Genomic DNA, 14,854 nt, shown 5'->3' with positions numbered 1-14,854 from the left:
ATATTCCCAACATTCTTCACATGCCTCATATAATGAGCATCTCAGTATTAAAATTCTCACTGGTAAAATTCACAGTGGGGTAACCATTTCCCCTACATATATATATCAAGGCAAGCATGATTGAGAGTCTTTTGCATTCTATTCTGCTTGAAGTAATTTTTATTTATGAAATAAATAGAAAGATTCTCCCCAAAGTAATAGGTTTTCTAGAGATTACATAATATTTAAGGGAATAAACTAATTTGCCATTCTAATATTTTGCTTCCCAGAAGAACATATTGGAATGTGGAATTTATTCAAGGCAGAGAAAGGGCAGCTTCACACACTTGGGACTGTGCTGGCCATCTGTGCTTGACTCTGGGTAAGCTCCTTAACCTGTCTGTATCTCAGATTCCTCCCAGGGCACAGATGGGGGTGTTTTTCATCCTACTCTTTCTCACAAAGTGTTGGATGAATTACAAACAATGCTGTAATGAACATTCTTAGGCACATTTATTCATATAATAAGTATTTATTGAGAACTTAACCATGGACCATGTATGTACTAGGTCCTAAGGAAACTCTAGAGAAGAAAAACAACCAAAAAGCCTGCCTTTGTGAACTTACGTTCCATAAGTAAGTAAATAAATTAAATGTGTATTATGTGCTCAGTCATTCAGTCATGTCTGACTGTTCGCAATCCCATGGACTGTATGTAGCCTGCTAGGCTCCTCTGTCCATGGGATTCTCAGGGCAAGAATACTGGAGTGGGTTGTCATTTCCTACTTCAGGGGAATCTTCCTCACCAGGGACTGAACCCATGTTTCCTGTGTCTCCTGCATTGGAGGATTCTTTACCACTTGAGCCACCTGAGAAGCCCCAAAATAAATTAAATGTACATTATGTTAGTGATAAGTGCTAAGGTTAAAAAAAAAAAAATAGGATGGAAAAGGAGGTAGAGAATAGAGGAGCCAGGAAGACCTCCTTGAGATGTTGACATTCAAATAAGTACTGGAGGGAAATGAAGAAGGAGCCATGGCAATACCTTGAGGAAGAGCAGTTCAGACAAAGCAGCAGGTGCTAAGGCCCTGAGCTAGGAATGTGCCCAGTGTGTTCTAGGAACGAGGAGGCCAGCACAGCTAAAGTGGACAGAGTAAAAGGAAGAATAGGAGAAAATGGAATCAGAGAGGTAAGCAGGAGCAGACCGCAGAGGCCACGTGACCATGAGCACAGGTGTGAGGGTTTCTCCAGGGTATATCACCCTGGAGTGGTATTACTGGGATATAGATAAGACCAGTATCCGCAGCATCTGCAGTTTTCCTAGATATTGTCAAATTGTTCCTAAGCACACAATTTTACACTTTCATAAGCTTTTATTTGAATTCCTGCTCTGCATCTTTCCAATTCTTATTTTTAGCCTTTTAAATCTTTGGTCATTTGGTGGATATGAAATGCTGCTACTGCTACTGCTGCTAAGTCACTTCAGTCGTGTCCAACTCTGTGCTACCTATTGTCATTTCACTACGTGTTTCCTTAACTGCTAATGAGTGTGATGATCTTTCCATGTGCTTATTGGTCATTCCAGATTTCTCCTTTTTTATACTTTCATATATTCATTGGCTGTGCTGAGTCTTCGTTGCTGCACAGGCTTTTCTCTGTGAAAAGAGAGCGGAGGCCACTCTCTGGTTGCAGCGTGCAGGCTTCTCATTGTGGTAGCTTCTCTTGTCACGGAGCACGGGCTCTAGAGTGTGTGGACTGCAGCACGTGGGCTCAGTGTTGCGGCTCCCCGGCTCAAGAATTGCGGTGAACAGGCTTAGTTACTCCACAGCACGTGGGGTCTTCCCGGACCAAGGGTCACACCTGTGTCTCCTGCGTTGGCAGATGGATTCTTTATCACTGAGCCTCCAGGGAAGCCACAGATTTCTCCTTTTGTAAAGTTTGTTCACATTTTAATTTTCTGTTATGTTGTTTGCTTTTTCCTACCCACATGAAACTTTTCTATATGTCTGAGCAGTCATTCTTGTCAGGTAGATACACTGCTTCTCCATTCTCCAAGCCTGTGACTTCTCTGCGTTTGTTCTTATGGTGTGTGTTAATGCACAGAATTAAATTTTAATGTATTCAAATTTGCCAGTCTTTTCATTTATGGTTTATGTTTTTGTCTTCTTTAAGGATTTCTTTCCTACATAGAAGATATTTGTTACCTCTATAGTTTCTCCTAATGATCTAAAATTTTAGTTTTTACATAAGAGAATTGTGTCTCCCTGGAATGGTTTGAGGTGAAGGTTTATTCTTCTTTTGCCATGTGACTCACCAAGTCTCAGTTCTACTTTCCTCTTTAGATGAACTGACAGCTTTATAATTTATTAAGTTTCCATATAGTTGCGAGTACCTTCCTGGATTTTTCAACCTTTCCATTGGTCAAAATTGTCTTTCTCTACAACAGTACCGTATTATCTTAGTTGCTACAACTTTTTAATAAATCTTGGGCAAGTGAACAGTTTTCCCTACCTTTGTCAAAATTGTCTTGGATATCATTGACTTTGCTCTCTCAAGGAAATTTTAAATGATTTTGTCATGTTCTACAAATTATTTTATCATTTTGTCAGGAAAATCTCTTGGGATTTTTATTGGAACTGCATTGAATTTAAGGGCATCGATATCTTTATGATAGTGGGTCAATTTATTATAAATGTGACATATCTTTTCATTTACTTAGGGTTTTTTTTGTTTGTTTTATTCATTAAAATTTTGTAGTTTTCACAGTATACTTAATGTACATATTTTGTTGGTTTTATTCTTAGGAGCCATTTTTGCTGATGATTGTAAATGGCACTTCTTTTTATATTTTTGTATTTTGTCACTGTTGGTTCCTGGTGAATAAGGAGTACATTTTTGTTACATTGATCTGATATCCAGTAAGCCTATTGAACTCCCTTATTAATCCTAGTAATTTTACTATAGGTACTCTTGGGTTTTCTATGTACAAAATTATATTTCCTGAGAATAAGAACAATTTTCTTTCTTCCTCTGTAACTCCTATTGATTTTATTTCTTTACTTCATTCTAATCCTTTGACTCAGTATACTTTTGAAGCAGAGGTGATGGTATTTTTGTTCCATTCCTAATTTTAAAAGAATGAGTCTAACATTTCACTACTATGTATTTACTATGGAGGCATTTTATTGATGCCTCTCATAAGCTTAATGAAACTCCTTTCTATTTTTAGTTCACTAAGAATCTTTATCATGAATAATGAATTTTATCACATGCCTCTTCAGCTTTTATAGAGATGATCATATAATTTTTTAAATTGGGTTATAGTTGCTTTACAATGTTGTGTTAGTTTCTGCTGTACAATGAAGTGAATCAACTATATGTGTATATATATATAGCCCATATCCCTTTTGGACCTCCCTCCCACCCCACCCCATCCCACTCCTCTAGGCCATCACAGAACACTGAACTGAACTTCCTGTGCTATACAGCAGCTTCCCACTAGCTAGCTGTTTTACACCTGGTAGTGTATATGTGCTAATTCCAGTCTCCCAATTTATCCTACCCCCTTTACCCCTCCATGTCCACATGATTTTACTTCTAAATTTGATAAGGTAAATTTGACTGGTGAATATTTTCATTGTCATAATGCTCTTTCTAATTGATTAATGGAATTGATTTGTTAATATTTTAGGTCAATTTTCTTCTTAATATTCCTGTTTGAGGGGAAAAAAATGTATTTTTTAATTGGTGGGGACAAGTCTATGTATGTCTGTGTGTGTCTGAAATATCAAGTCTATTAACCATATTGTTAAGTTTTTCTATATCCTTTCCAAATTTTTATCTGCTTCATCTATCAATTACTGAGAGTAATATATTCAGATCTCCCTCAACAATTATGGATTTGTCATTTTTTTCCTGTAAATATGTAAATTTCATCTATGAATATGTTATTAGGCATATACAAGTTAGAAATGTTATGTCTTTTTAGTGGAACGAGGCTTTATGTGTGATTCTCTTTAGCTATAAGATTTTTTGCCTTAAAAACTATTTTATCTAATATTAATTTTGCAGCAAAATTTCCCTTCGGGTTAGAATTTACACTGTGTATTCTCTTGCATCTTTTTCCATTCAATATCCCAGTGTCCCAGTGTTTTAGATGCCTCCCTCAGAGCTTTGGTGGATTTCTTATAAACTAATCTAACTCCCCACCAGCAAGTTTAGACTACATAGATTCACTGTAATTGTCATTAAATTTAAGTTCTACCATATTACTTTGTGTTAGTTTTCCTGAAATTCTCTGTATTTTTACTCCCTTCTCTCCTTATTATTTAGATTGAATTTTCTTAATTCTATCTTTTCTTCTTGCCTCATAATGTTTACTTTAAGAGTCCAAGTTATTCAATAATTTTATACTTGTCTTAACAATGATAAATTTTGATCATCCTCTTTCCTCAGTATTTTATTGATTTTTAATATTTGCCCCCATTTTTCTGCACCAGAAGCTAATCATTAATATCATTTTGTTATTGTTTTATACAGTCGGTGTTTACATATATTTAACCTTATGTTTTCCAATTACCATATTCATTAGTCCTTCCTACACCTCTGTTTGTTCTTTGGGCTCAATTTCATTTTTCAGAGGGCTCATTCTTTGAAAGTTCATTTAGTGATTGCCTCTCAGATTTTTTGTTTTCTTTTTCTTGAATGATAGGCTGATAGATATTTTCTCTTAGCATTCCAAGCCATCCTCTAGCTCCTGTGTTTACTATAGAAAATTCTGCTATCACTCTAATGCTAGGCTTTTGAAATAATTCATCTTTTCTCCCTGCTGCTTTTATCTTTTCTTTTATCTTTTATTTCTGCACTTGCATTTTTGCACTTTGATGTGTCTACATGTGGATTCATCATTATTTATCTGCTAGGGATTTGTTGCATTTCATAACTTTGAGTGTCCAATTTGTTTATCAGTTACGTAAAACTGTCAGTATCTTTTTGAATGTCAATTGTCCCCCATTTTTTCTACTTTCTCCATCTGGCACTCCAGGTAGAGATTTTGTTACCTCCTTTTCCTTATAGACGAAACTTTTTAGTCTAGCCTTTCACTGAAGTGTGAGCCTTCCATGATCCTGGCTTTTTGGAAGGATCTCAGTTTCAGCTCCTAATTTCGGGTGGACCCAAGGCTTTGCCTCCTTTTTCTTACCTACTCCCACCTTCTGCATGGTATGGTATGCCTGCATGCTCAGTCACGTCCGATTCTTTGTGACCCTATGGACCGTAGCCCCCCAGGCTTCTCTGTCCATGAGATTATCCTGGCAAGAATACTGTAGTAGGTTGTTATTTTCTCCTCCAGGGGATTCTCCCAACCCAAGGATCAAACCTGCATCTGCTGCATCTCCTGCGTTGGCAGGTGGATTCTTTGTCACTGAGCCACCTGGGCAGCTCCACTTCGTGCATACATTTGTTGAATTACATGCTCTCATTGACAAACATTGGCAGATACCCTGAGAACAGCCTCATCTAACCACTGCCATTCTGCTTATTTTTGCCCCTGAGGTTTTTCCCTAAGAAGATGTTTCTTGCATTTAATATAGCACGTCTATGTGCTTTGTAGCTGAAAGGTTCACATATAAAATCTAGACTATGATATCACTGGAAATGAAGCTCTAGCCTTTTTAATTCAGAGAAGGTGATGGCACCCCACTCCAGTACTCTTGCCTGGAAAATCCCACGGATGGAGGAGCCTGGTGGGCTGCAGTCCATGGGGTTGTGAAGAGTCGGACACGACTGAAGTGACTTAGCAGCAGCAGCAGCAGCCTTTTTTGTTATAGTTTTAAAGTTTCTCAGCTCTTTCCATTCTTGGTCACATGATAAAATAACAAAATTTTCATGATTCTAAAGCACCTTTCAGATCTACAAAATGTTACTAGAAATTGCTCTTCCCTACCTTCAGCTAAGGATTCATCCGCAAACTCCCCTCAACGGAAGGAGTGGGGGAAATAAAAGACAAACTATCAGATGGGCCTGTGTGATTACCCTCTGCTCCCTCTCTTGCTCTGTTGCTGAAGTTCACCCTAAGTGTTGAATGCCGTTCATTTTGTCAAATAATTCCACTAACATTTCTGAGCACCCAAATTTACTGTGCTTAATTTGCTGAGGAGTCACCCATCTCAAAGTATGAATATCATAAAATTCCAGAGAAAAGATGTTTCTTACTCTAAGGAACTTAGAAAAAGTATAGCTATCTAAGCCTTCACATTACTGACAATTACTTTCTTGTATATGAATGAATAGTAGAATTGGAATGAAGCAGCTGTACCAGAGATTTCTCTTGGACTACCTATCCACATCTTTAAGGAAAAGAATCAGGAGATTTGTCCTTGAATTCTCTCTCAGGACTGCTGGTCTGTTTCATTCACTGTCCTACCTTGAAGGCATCTAGAAGGGAGACAAGATCTCATCCCTTTGCAGATAATTATTGTATTAGCTATTCTTCACTGGGAAGGACCAGATGAACAGCAGATTTCTCCACAGAAAATCCTGGATTGTCCCAACAACAGTTAAAATTTTGGTAAAAAGTCACCAGTACGTACTGATCATTTGAGAAAGAAGTGTTTAAGACAAAATATTTAAGCAACTTTTCATATGGAATAGAAAGTGAAAAAAAAGAAAAGTTTTACCCAATATCTAGAGCAGTGTTCCTCAGTATTTAATGAGCATATGAATCACAAAGGGTTCTTGTTAAAATGAACATGCTACTTCCGGAGGTGAGCTGGGGAGGGGAAGCACTGAGATCCCACCCAACAAATTCACAAGTGATACAGATGCTGTAAGTGAACCTCACTTTAAGAGACCCAGACCTAGATGACTGAAGCATATGGGTTATATTTGAATCATCTAGATCTGGGCTATTTATATTTAATACATCAGCCACCAGCCACAAGTGGCACCTGAGCACTTGAAAATGGCCAGTCTAAGTTGAGATGCACTGTAACTATAAATATACACTGAGTTTTGATGATGATAAGAAAGAAAGATATGAATTAGTTTTTAAATTTTGGTTTCACATTGAAATAATACTTTGAACATATTGGGCTAACTAAAATACATTACTAAAATTAATTTCATTTACTTTGTTTGATGTGACCATTAGAAAATTTTAAACTCAACATGTGACTCATATTTGTGGCTCATATTGTTCCTATATTTGTTTCCTACTGCTGCTGTAAGTTAAATATAAGTTACATCATGAGAAACACTGGACTGGAAGAAACACAAGCTGGAATCAAGATTGCTGGGAGAAATATCAATAACCTCAGGTATGCAGATGACACCACCCTTATGGTAGAAAGTGAAGAGGAGCTAAAAAGCCTCTTGATGAAAGTAAAAGAGGAGAGTGAAAAAGTTGGCTTAAAGCTCAACATTCAGAAAACAAAGATCATGGCATCTGTTCCCATCACTTCATGGGAAATAGATGGGGAATGAGTGGAAACAGTGTCAGACTTTATTTTGGGGCGCTCCAAAATCACTGCAGATGGTGATTGCAGACATGAAATTAAAAGACGCTTACTCCTTGGAAGAAAAGTTATGACCAACATAGATAGCATATTCAAAGGCAGAGACATTACTTTGCCAACTAAGGTCTGTCTAGTCAAGGCTATGGTTTTTCCTGTGGTCATGTATGGATGTGAGAGTTGGACTGTGAAGAAGGCTAAGCACCGAAGAATTGATGCTTTTGAGCTGTGGTGTAGGAGAAGACTCTTGAGAGTCCCTTGGACTGCAAGGAGATCCAACCTGTCCATTCTGAAGGAGATCAACCCTGGGATTTCTTTGGAAGGACTGATGCTAAAGCTGAAACTCCAGTACTTTGGCCACCTGATGTGAAGAGTTGACTCATTGGAAAAGACTCTGATGCTGGGAGGGATTGGGGGCAGGAGAAGGGGACAACAGAGGATGAGATGGCTGGATGGCATCACAGACTCAATGGACGTGAGTCTGAGTGAACTCCGGGAGATGGTGATGGACAGGGAGGCCTGGCGTGCTGCGATTCATGGGGTCGCAAAGAGTCGGACACGACTGAGCGACTGAACTGAACTGAACTGCTGCTATAACAAATTACCGCAAATGCAGTGGCTTAAAACAAAACAAATTTGCTAGTTTTCAGTTCTGAAGGTCAGAACTCCTAATATCAAGGGGTAAGCAGGGATCTAAGAAATACTCTGTTTCCTTGCCTTTTCCACCTTTTGAAAATCTCTCACATTCCTTGACTTGTGTTCCCTGCCTCCATCTCCTAAATCAGCAGCACAGTATATATATATATTTTTTAATCTTTCATCCTTTTATTCTCCCCCAGAAATTTGACTTACAGGACAAAATACCAAATGGAAAATTCTCATCAAAACAAAAATAAAAACCAGAGTTTTAAAAGCAAAAATGGACCCTCAACTTCACCACAATGACTTAAATATTTTTTCTGCTACTTGATTTCTTGTTTATACATGTAAATACATTAATAGATGTGAAACTGTAGGAGAGACACATTATGATCTTTCATCTACCATCTGTTTGTTTCCAGCTGCATTTCAGATGCACAGAGTTGGATTGATATAATCAATCATCTACGGCTGCCTTGGGGAACATCAACTTCATCAGTTAATCCATGGTCCCTCCTTATGAAGTTTAGGTTCTTGGTTAGTTCCCTTCCTTTCAGATCCTTGTGCTGTGCTCCACCATAGACACCCAGGCTTGTACATTTAAGGCATTTCCTTCCAATATAGATTCTCTGCCTTTATTGATAGCACAGTATCTTTTAAACCTCTCTTTCTCTCTCTCTCCTTCCCTCCCTTCCTCTTTTCTCCTCCCGGTGCTCTCTCACATACATACGCTTCTGCTTCTGTCATCACATCTCCTTCTCACAATTTGATTCTCCTACCTTTTTTTTTTTTTAAATTTTTCTTTTATATTGGAATATAGTTGATTTACAATGCTATATTAGTTTCAGGGGTACAGCAAAGTGATTTTATACATATACATATATTTATTCCTTTTCAAACTATTTTTCCCATTTAGCTTAATAGAACATATTATTGAGCAGAGTTCCCTGTGCTATACAATAGGTCCTTATTGGTTGTCTATTTTAAATATAGCAGTATGTAAATGTCAATCCTAACCTCCCAGTTTATAAGGATGTTTGTGATGACAGTGGACCCACCTAGATAATCCAGGATAATCTCCCTTCTCAAGCTCCTTGGCTTCATCACATTTACAGTGGGGCTCCTTTTGCTGAGTAAAATACTCAGACTCCGGAGATTAGGATGTGACTGTCTTGATGAGGGAATGTCATTTTGTCTACCACAATTTCCGGTGAAGAGCACTGATCTAGATTTAGTTTTGCATTAAACAACAACCAGTTGTATTCCTTAGTCACTATTCAAACAGAAGCAGAAATATAAGATGAGGAGTTTAATTATTTTGGTATCACAATTCCAAACATCAGGTTAAAAAACCCTAAATTTATTTTGGGGTGAAGTACTTCCAATTTTTGCACAGATTCAAAGTCAAATAAGGTTTTGTGGTTGGAAATACAGGTAAAAAATGCAGACTCCTGGATCTTCCTTCTAATTCAAGAGATTTCTGCGGCCGTTACGTAATTCAACCTATTAACTGATAGATGAAGATTGATGAATATAAAGGATAAACTCTGGAGAGATGAGCTAAAATCCAGTTATATCATAATATATCTGAAAAACTTTGAATATTTGGGGGAGCTCATCTGCCTTGTAAATTATTCATAAATATATTTTACAAGTACTTGCTATATGTGAGGCATTATGGGAGACTAGAATGTATCTGGACTCTACAAGCTCATAAGCTAGCCAGGAAATAAGACATGAATCACTAATGGTCAATATCCCAAATAGGAAATAAATATCACTTGCATGGTGGTAATAATAAGGCTTCAAGAAAATGGAAGAACTTCTGGCAAGGTCTTCTTAGCTCAAAAGGATCAGGGAAAATTCACTGGAACAAGTAGAATATGACTTGGGTCTTTAAGAATGGAAATTGATCTGGATCCCTTAAGCATAGGATTCCAAACAATCCTATGACTCTTCCGTTAAGAGGCACATTTTTAAATACTGGGGTTGATAGCATTGAGTTTCCTTTTTTTCTTTCTTTTTCTTTCATTTCTTAAACATTAACCTTGAAGGTTAAATCAATGGAGGAAGTGAAAGACACATAAAATGAGGACAAGGGAAAAAAAGAAAAAATGGAAATTATTGCAGTATTTTACCCGCATACTTCTTGTCTACAATACAAAATAATCTGTGCTTAGATTTGAGGAATACTTTCACAAACTAGCTTGTCAGAATGACATAAAATGGCCAATTTTCAGGATAGTGAAGGCATATAGTCTAATTTACTATACATTTCAAAGCATTTAAGATTTCTGCTGTGTTCTAAGTGTACATTCTTGCAGCAAATTTCCATATTCATAAATTATACATAGATCCACATTATCATCTTATCTATGTATTCATCCATCCATCTATTAAATAGCAACTTTATCCTGAGGGCCCTACCAGGATTCCAATTTGAGGAACCGGTGGGGAACAACCTGATAATCCAAAGCCCTGTTTTGTCATGATTATTAGTTAAGCATCCGTAAATGCCAGGTGGTTATGAGGCCTCTTGCTTTGGCTTGTTCTGGAGCTCATGTGCCTGGACAGCAGTTTGTCCCCACCCAAAGAAGGAGCAGATGTGGACAACGTCTGCACTAAGCTGTGACAATGAGGGCGGACCCACAGAGCCAGAACTGCTTTAGACACTCCAGAATAGAATTACAACTGCTGTCTCTTTACAAGGCTATTGAGATGGCTCATAAAATATTTATTGGGTGAAATATAGAATGTCTCACAAATGTTATCAGATATTTTCAGCAACAACAACAAAAATAAAATAAGGCTACAGTGAAGTGATAGTGTTAGTCTCTCTGTCGTGTCTGACTCTTTGGAACCTCATGGACTATACAGCCCACCAGGCTCCTCTGTCCGTGGGATTTCCCAGGCAAGAATACTGGAGTGGACTGCCATTTCCTCCCCCAGGAGATCTTCCCAACTCAGAAACTGAACCCAAGTCTCCTGTATTGGCAGGCAGATTCTTTACTACTAGCGCCATTTGGAAAGCCTGTGGTAGTAGCGCACCTCTCTGAAAACCTGTTTTTTTTTCAGAACTTCAGCCTGCTGCTCTGAAAAACTTGCCTTGGAGTATGCCTCATCCCTCTTCATTGCCTTCATTCTACAGTTCACATCAACAGCTGAGCAATGTTCATGGCATTTCCTTGTAGATAAATATTAAAAACTATTTGGAGAGAGCTTTTGCTTCTGGGAACATGCTGGAGACCTGAGTTCGATCCCTGGGTTGGGAAGATACCCTGGAGAAGGAAATGGCACCCCACTCCAGCATTCTTGCCTGGAGAATCCCATGGAAGGGAGGAGCCTGGTAGGCTACAGTTCATGGGGTCGCAAAGAGTCGGACACAACTGAGCGACTTCACTTTCGCTTTCACTTTCACTTTTGCTTCTGGGAATATGGGATAGATGTTCTTTTCCCTATCCCTCCCCATAGGTGCAACTACAAATCCTGGACCTTATATATAAAATGAACATAAGAAGACACTGAAAGGAGGAGAAAGAAGGCAGAATGGCTAGAGACCCAGGGAGCCACAGAATTACACAGTGCTGGGTTTCCTGGAGTTTTGGTTTCGTATATCCCATACTTAGAGCTGAAGAAACCAGCCAACCAGAAACACCATTGGGTGCAGGGGGGAAAAAAGCTTCAACGAAAAGCCTGCTCTGTCTGGCCAAAAGCACAGTGAGGAGGAATCTTGTAAGACAGAAACATTCATACAATACCAATCCACCCGAGCCTAACACTACTGAGAAAACTATAGCCCCAAATCCCATGGATGGAGGAGCCTGGTGGGCTGCAGTCCATGGGGTCGCTAAGAGTCAGACATGACTGAGCGACTTCCCTTTCACTTTTCACTTTCATACATTGGAGAAGAAAATGGCAACCCACTCCAGTGTTCTTGCCTGGAGAATCCCAGGGACGGGGGAGCCTGGTTGGCTGCCATCTATGGGGTTGCACAGAGTCGAACACGACTGAAGCAACTTAGTAGTAGCAGCATGCCCATGTCAGCAAAGACCCAGTGGGGAGTCTTTGCTTCTGCCCTCTTGAGGCTGCAGTGAGGAGCTTCTAACTCCTCACTCTAACTCTGACCTCCTAACTCTAACCCCAGAGTGTTAGCGGAGGTGAAGTAAAGCACTGGACTTTCATCCCCATCGACAGGAACCAGTGACATGTCCTCCACTCGGAGTTAGCAAAGAACACCACATTATGGAGAAGCTGGGGCTTCCACTCTACCTCCTAAAGAATCAGTCTAAAATTTATATGCAAAGGAATTCAAATATCTAAAACATTTTTTTAAAAGAAAAGCAAACTGGGAAGAAACAGTCGACCCAGTATTATCTAGTTATGGTAATCAAGACTTTGTGGTATTGGCAGAATGAGAGGCATATACATCAATGAATATGACTCTACAGTTATCTCAAAATGAAAGGTTTAACTTTTAAAAAATTATTTGTGCTACAGTCAACTTGTTCCTGGGCTTCCCTGGTGGCCTAGAGGTTAAAGCATCTGCCTGCAAGGCGGGAGACCTGGGTTCGATCCCTGGGTTGGGAAGATCCACTGGAGAAGGAAACGGCAACCCACCCCAGTATTCTTGCCTGGAGAATCCCATGGACGGAGGAGCCTGGTGGACTACTGTCCACGGGGTCACAAAGAGTCGGACACAACTGAGCGACTTCACACACACACACGCACACACAACTTGTTCCTATAGGGCTCTTTTTTTTTGTCTTTTTATGAACTTGTATGCTATGGAAAATGTTGCAGAGGAGTTGGGTCTTCTCCCTATACAGAAAATCTTCACCAGGTGAAGAAACCATTATTTAAATATTCAAATTGTGAATCATGCTTATGTAACACAGCCTCATATTTTAAAATGTTTTGAATATTATTGGTGAGGTCAAAGTCCAGATGCAAAGCGAAAATTGTCGACTATCCAGTGTTAACTTGGCTGAGTTATTTAGATTTTGCTATATGACAAAATATGAACAATTTGTAAATTCAGAAATGTGTTCTATTTATAGTTGTACTCTGCAAATTAATCAGAAATTAAGTGAGAACCAGAGTCAACACTACCTGTGTCAACACATAATGAAATTGAGATAGTCAGGGCTACATGTACATTATAAAATGTACATATGATACATATGGCACACTTTTATTTTAAGAGAAAAAAAGCATACTCTCAAAATTCATGGCCATTATTCTTTTTTACAGTTTTTATTTCTTTATTTATCTTTGATTGTGCTGAATCTGTTTTGCTGCTCTGGAGTTTCCTCTAGTTGCAGCGATTGGGAGCTACTCTCTAGTTGCAGTCCTTGGGCTGGGCTTCTCATTGCAGTGGCTTCTCTTGTTGCAGAGCACAGAGTCTAAGGCAGGGGGCTCAGCAGTTGCAGTGCGCAGGCTTAGTTGTTCTCTGGTGAATAGAATCTTCCTGGGCCAGGGATCGAACCCACGTCCCTTGCATTGGCAGGTGGGTTCTTGACTGCTGAGCCACCAGGGAAGTCCCATGGCCATTATTCTTAACTGAAGGGAACTAATTGTAATTCAAGACAGCTCACTAAAGACAGCTCATTAAATGCAAATTAGCATTCATTAATATAGTTGGTGATTGTTCCTTTCTGATCAGGGCCCTATGTTCAGCATTAATCAGTAAGCACACTATCCAGTTGGTTACCTCAGTTTTTACTTTTAATGTGTTATTTCCTTGATATGGAAAACAGTCAATTTATTTAAAAGCTGTGCATCCTTCAGCCACATTCCTGTTAAAACTGTGTTGATTTTGACCTTCATTTATCAAAGTGAAAGTGTTAGTCATTCAGTCAAGTCTAACTCTTTGTGACCCCATGGACTGTAGCCCACCAGGTTCCTCTGTCCATGGAATTCTCCAGACAAGAATACTGGAGTGGGTTGCCATGCCCTTCTCCAAAGGATCTTCCCACCCAGGGATTGAAGCCAGGTCTCCTGCATTGCAGGTAGATTCTTTATTATCTGTGCCACCTGGAAAGCCCTCATATGTAGATTATACTAATATCAAACTTGTGTGAAGCATTTTAGGATTTAAAGCACAGTCACATAAGCTATCACATGTCCCTCCAACAAGCCCCTTAACTGGAATCATTGTACAGATTTTCCAAGGAGTATAAGTGACTTTCCAAAGCTTATACAGCAATGAGACCCAGCAAAATCTCTTAAAGTATACGTCATGGTCCCAAGCTGAGCAACTTTTCCCAATCACCAAACTGACTTCCTGTAGGTGACTATCAAATTCACAAAGCAGTCCCACTGATTGAATAATGCTTTCATTAGCAATGGATACTCCTCTGGGAATACCTTCACAAAAAGCAAAAAATAATATTTTAAAAGCAGTGATCACTATTTCTTTTGATGAGTACGATATCAGCTAAACATTATGGATATATATTTATTTGAAACATGAGCTTCGCCAAAATGAGTATAGTTGCTTTGACTTCAGCTGGCAAAAGGGAATTATCTCCAAACTGAAAACAAAACAAAGCAGAGAAAATGGAAGAGAAATGCGTAACCGAAAGTGACTTGGTAATTGCTCCAAAATATGAGACACTGCTTTATCAGTTATATCTCCCCAAGGCCTGATATTCCTTAATCAGGCACACTCAGAAATCAGCATCTCTGAGTCAATGAACGCTTTGGGCTGCTCTCGATCCTCCCTG

General features: G+C 38.9%; 1 protein-coding gene across 1 annotated transcript in view; it reads left to right on the top strand.

Moving 5' to 3' along the window:
- The window catches only part of LOC138076698 (cytochrome c-like), a 193,317-nt gene that overhangs the window by 4,337 nt on the left and 174,126 nt on the right, over nt 1-14,854 (top strand). The gene's annotated exons all lie outside the window — the stretch shown is intronic.

Source organism: Capricornis sumatraensis, chromosome 1 (genome assembly GCF_032405125.1).
Source record: "Capricornis sumatraensis isolate serow.1 chromosome 1, serow.2, whole genome shotgun sequence".
NCBI classification, from domain to species: Eukaryota; Metazoa; Chordata; class Mammalia; order Artiodactyla; family Bovidae; genus Capricornis; species Capricornis sumatraensis.
Note: the sequence above shows the minus strand (reverse complement) of the source record. Positions and strands in the feature narration are given on the sequence as shown.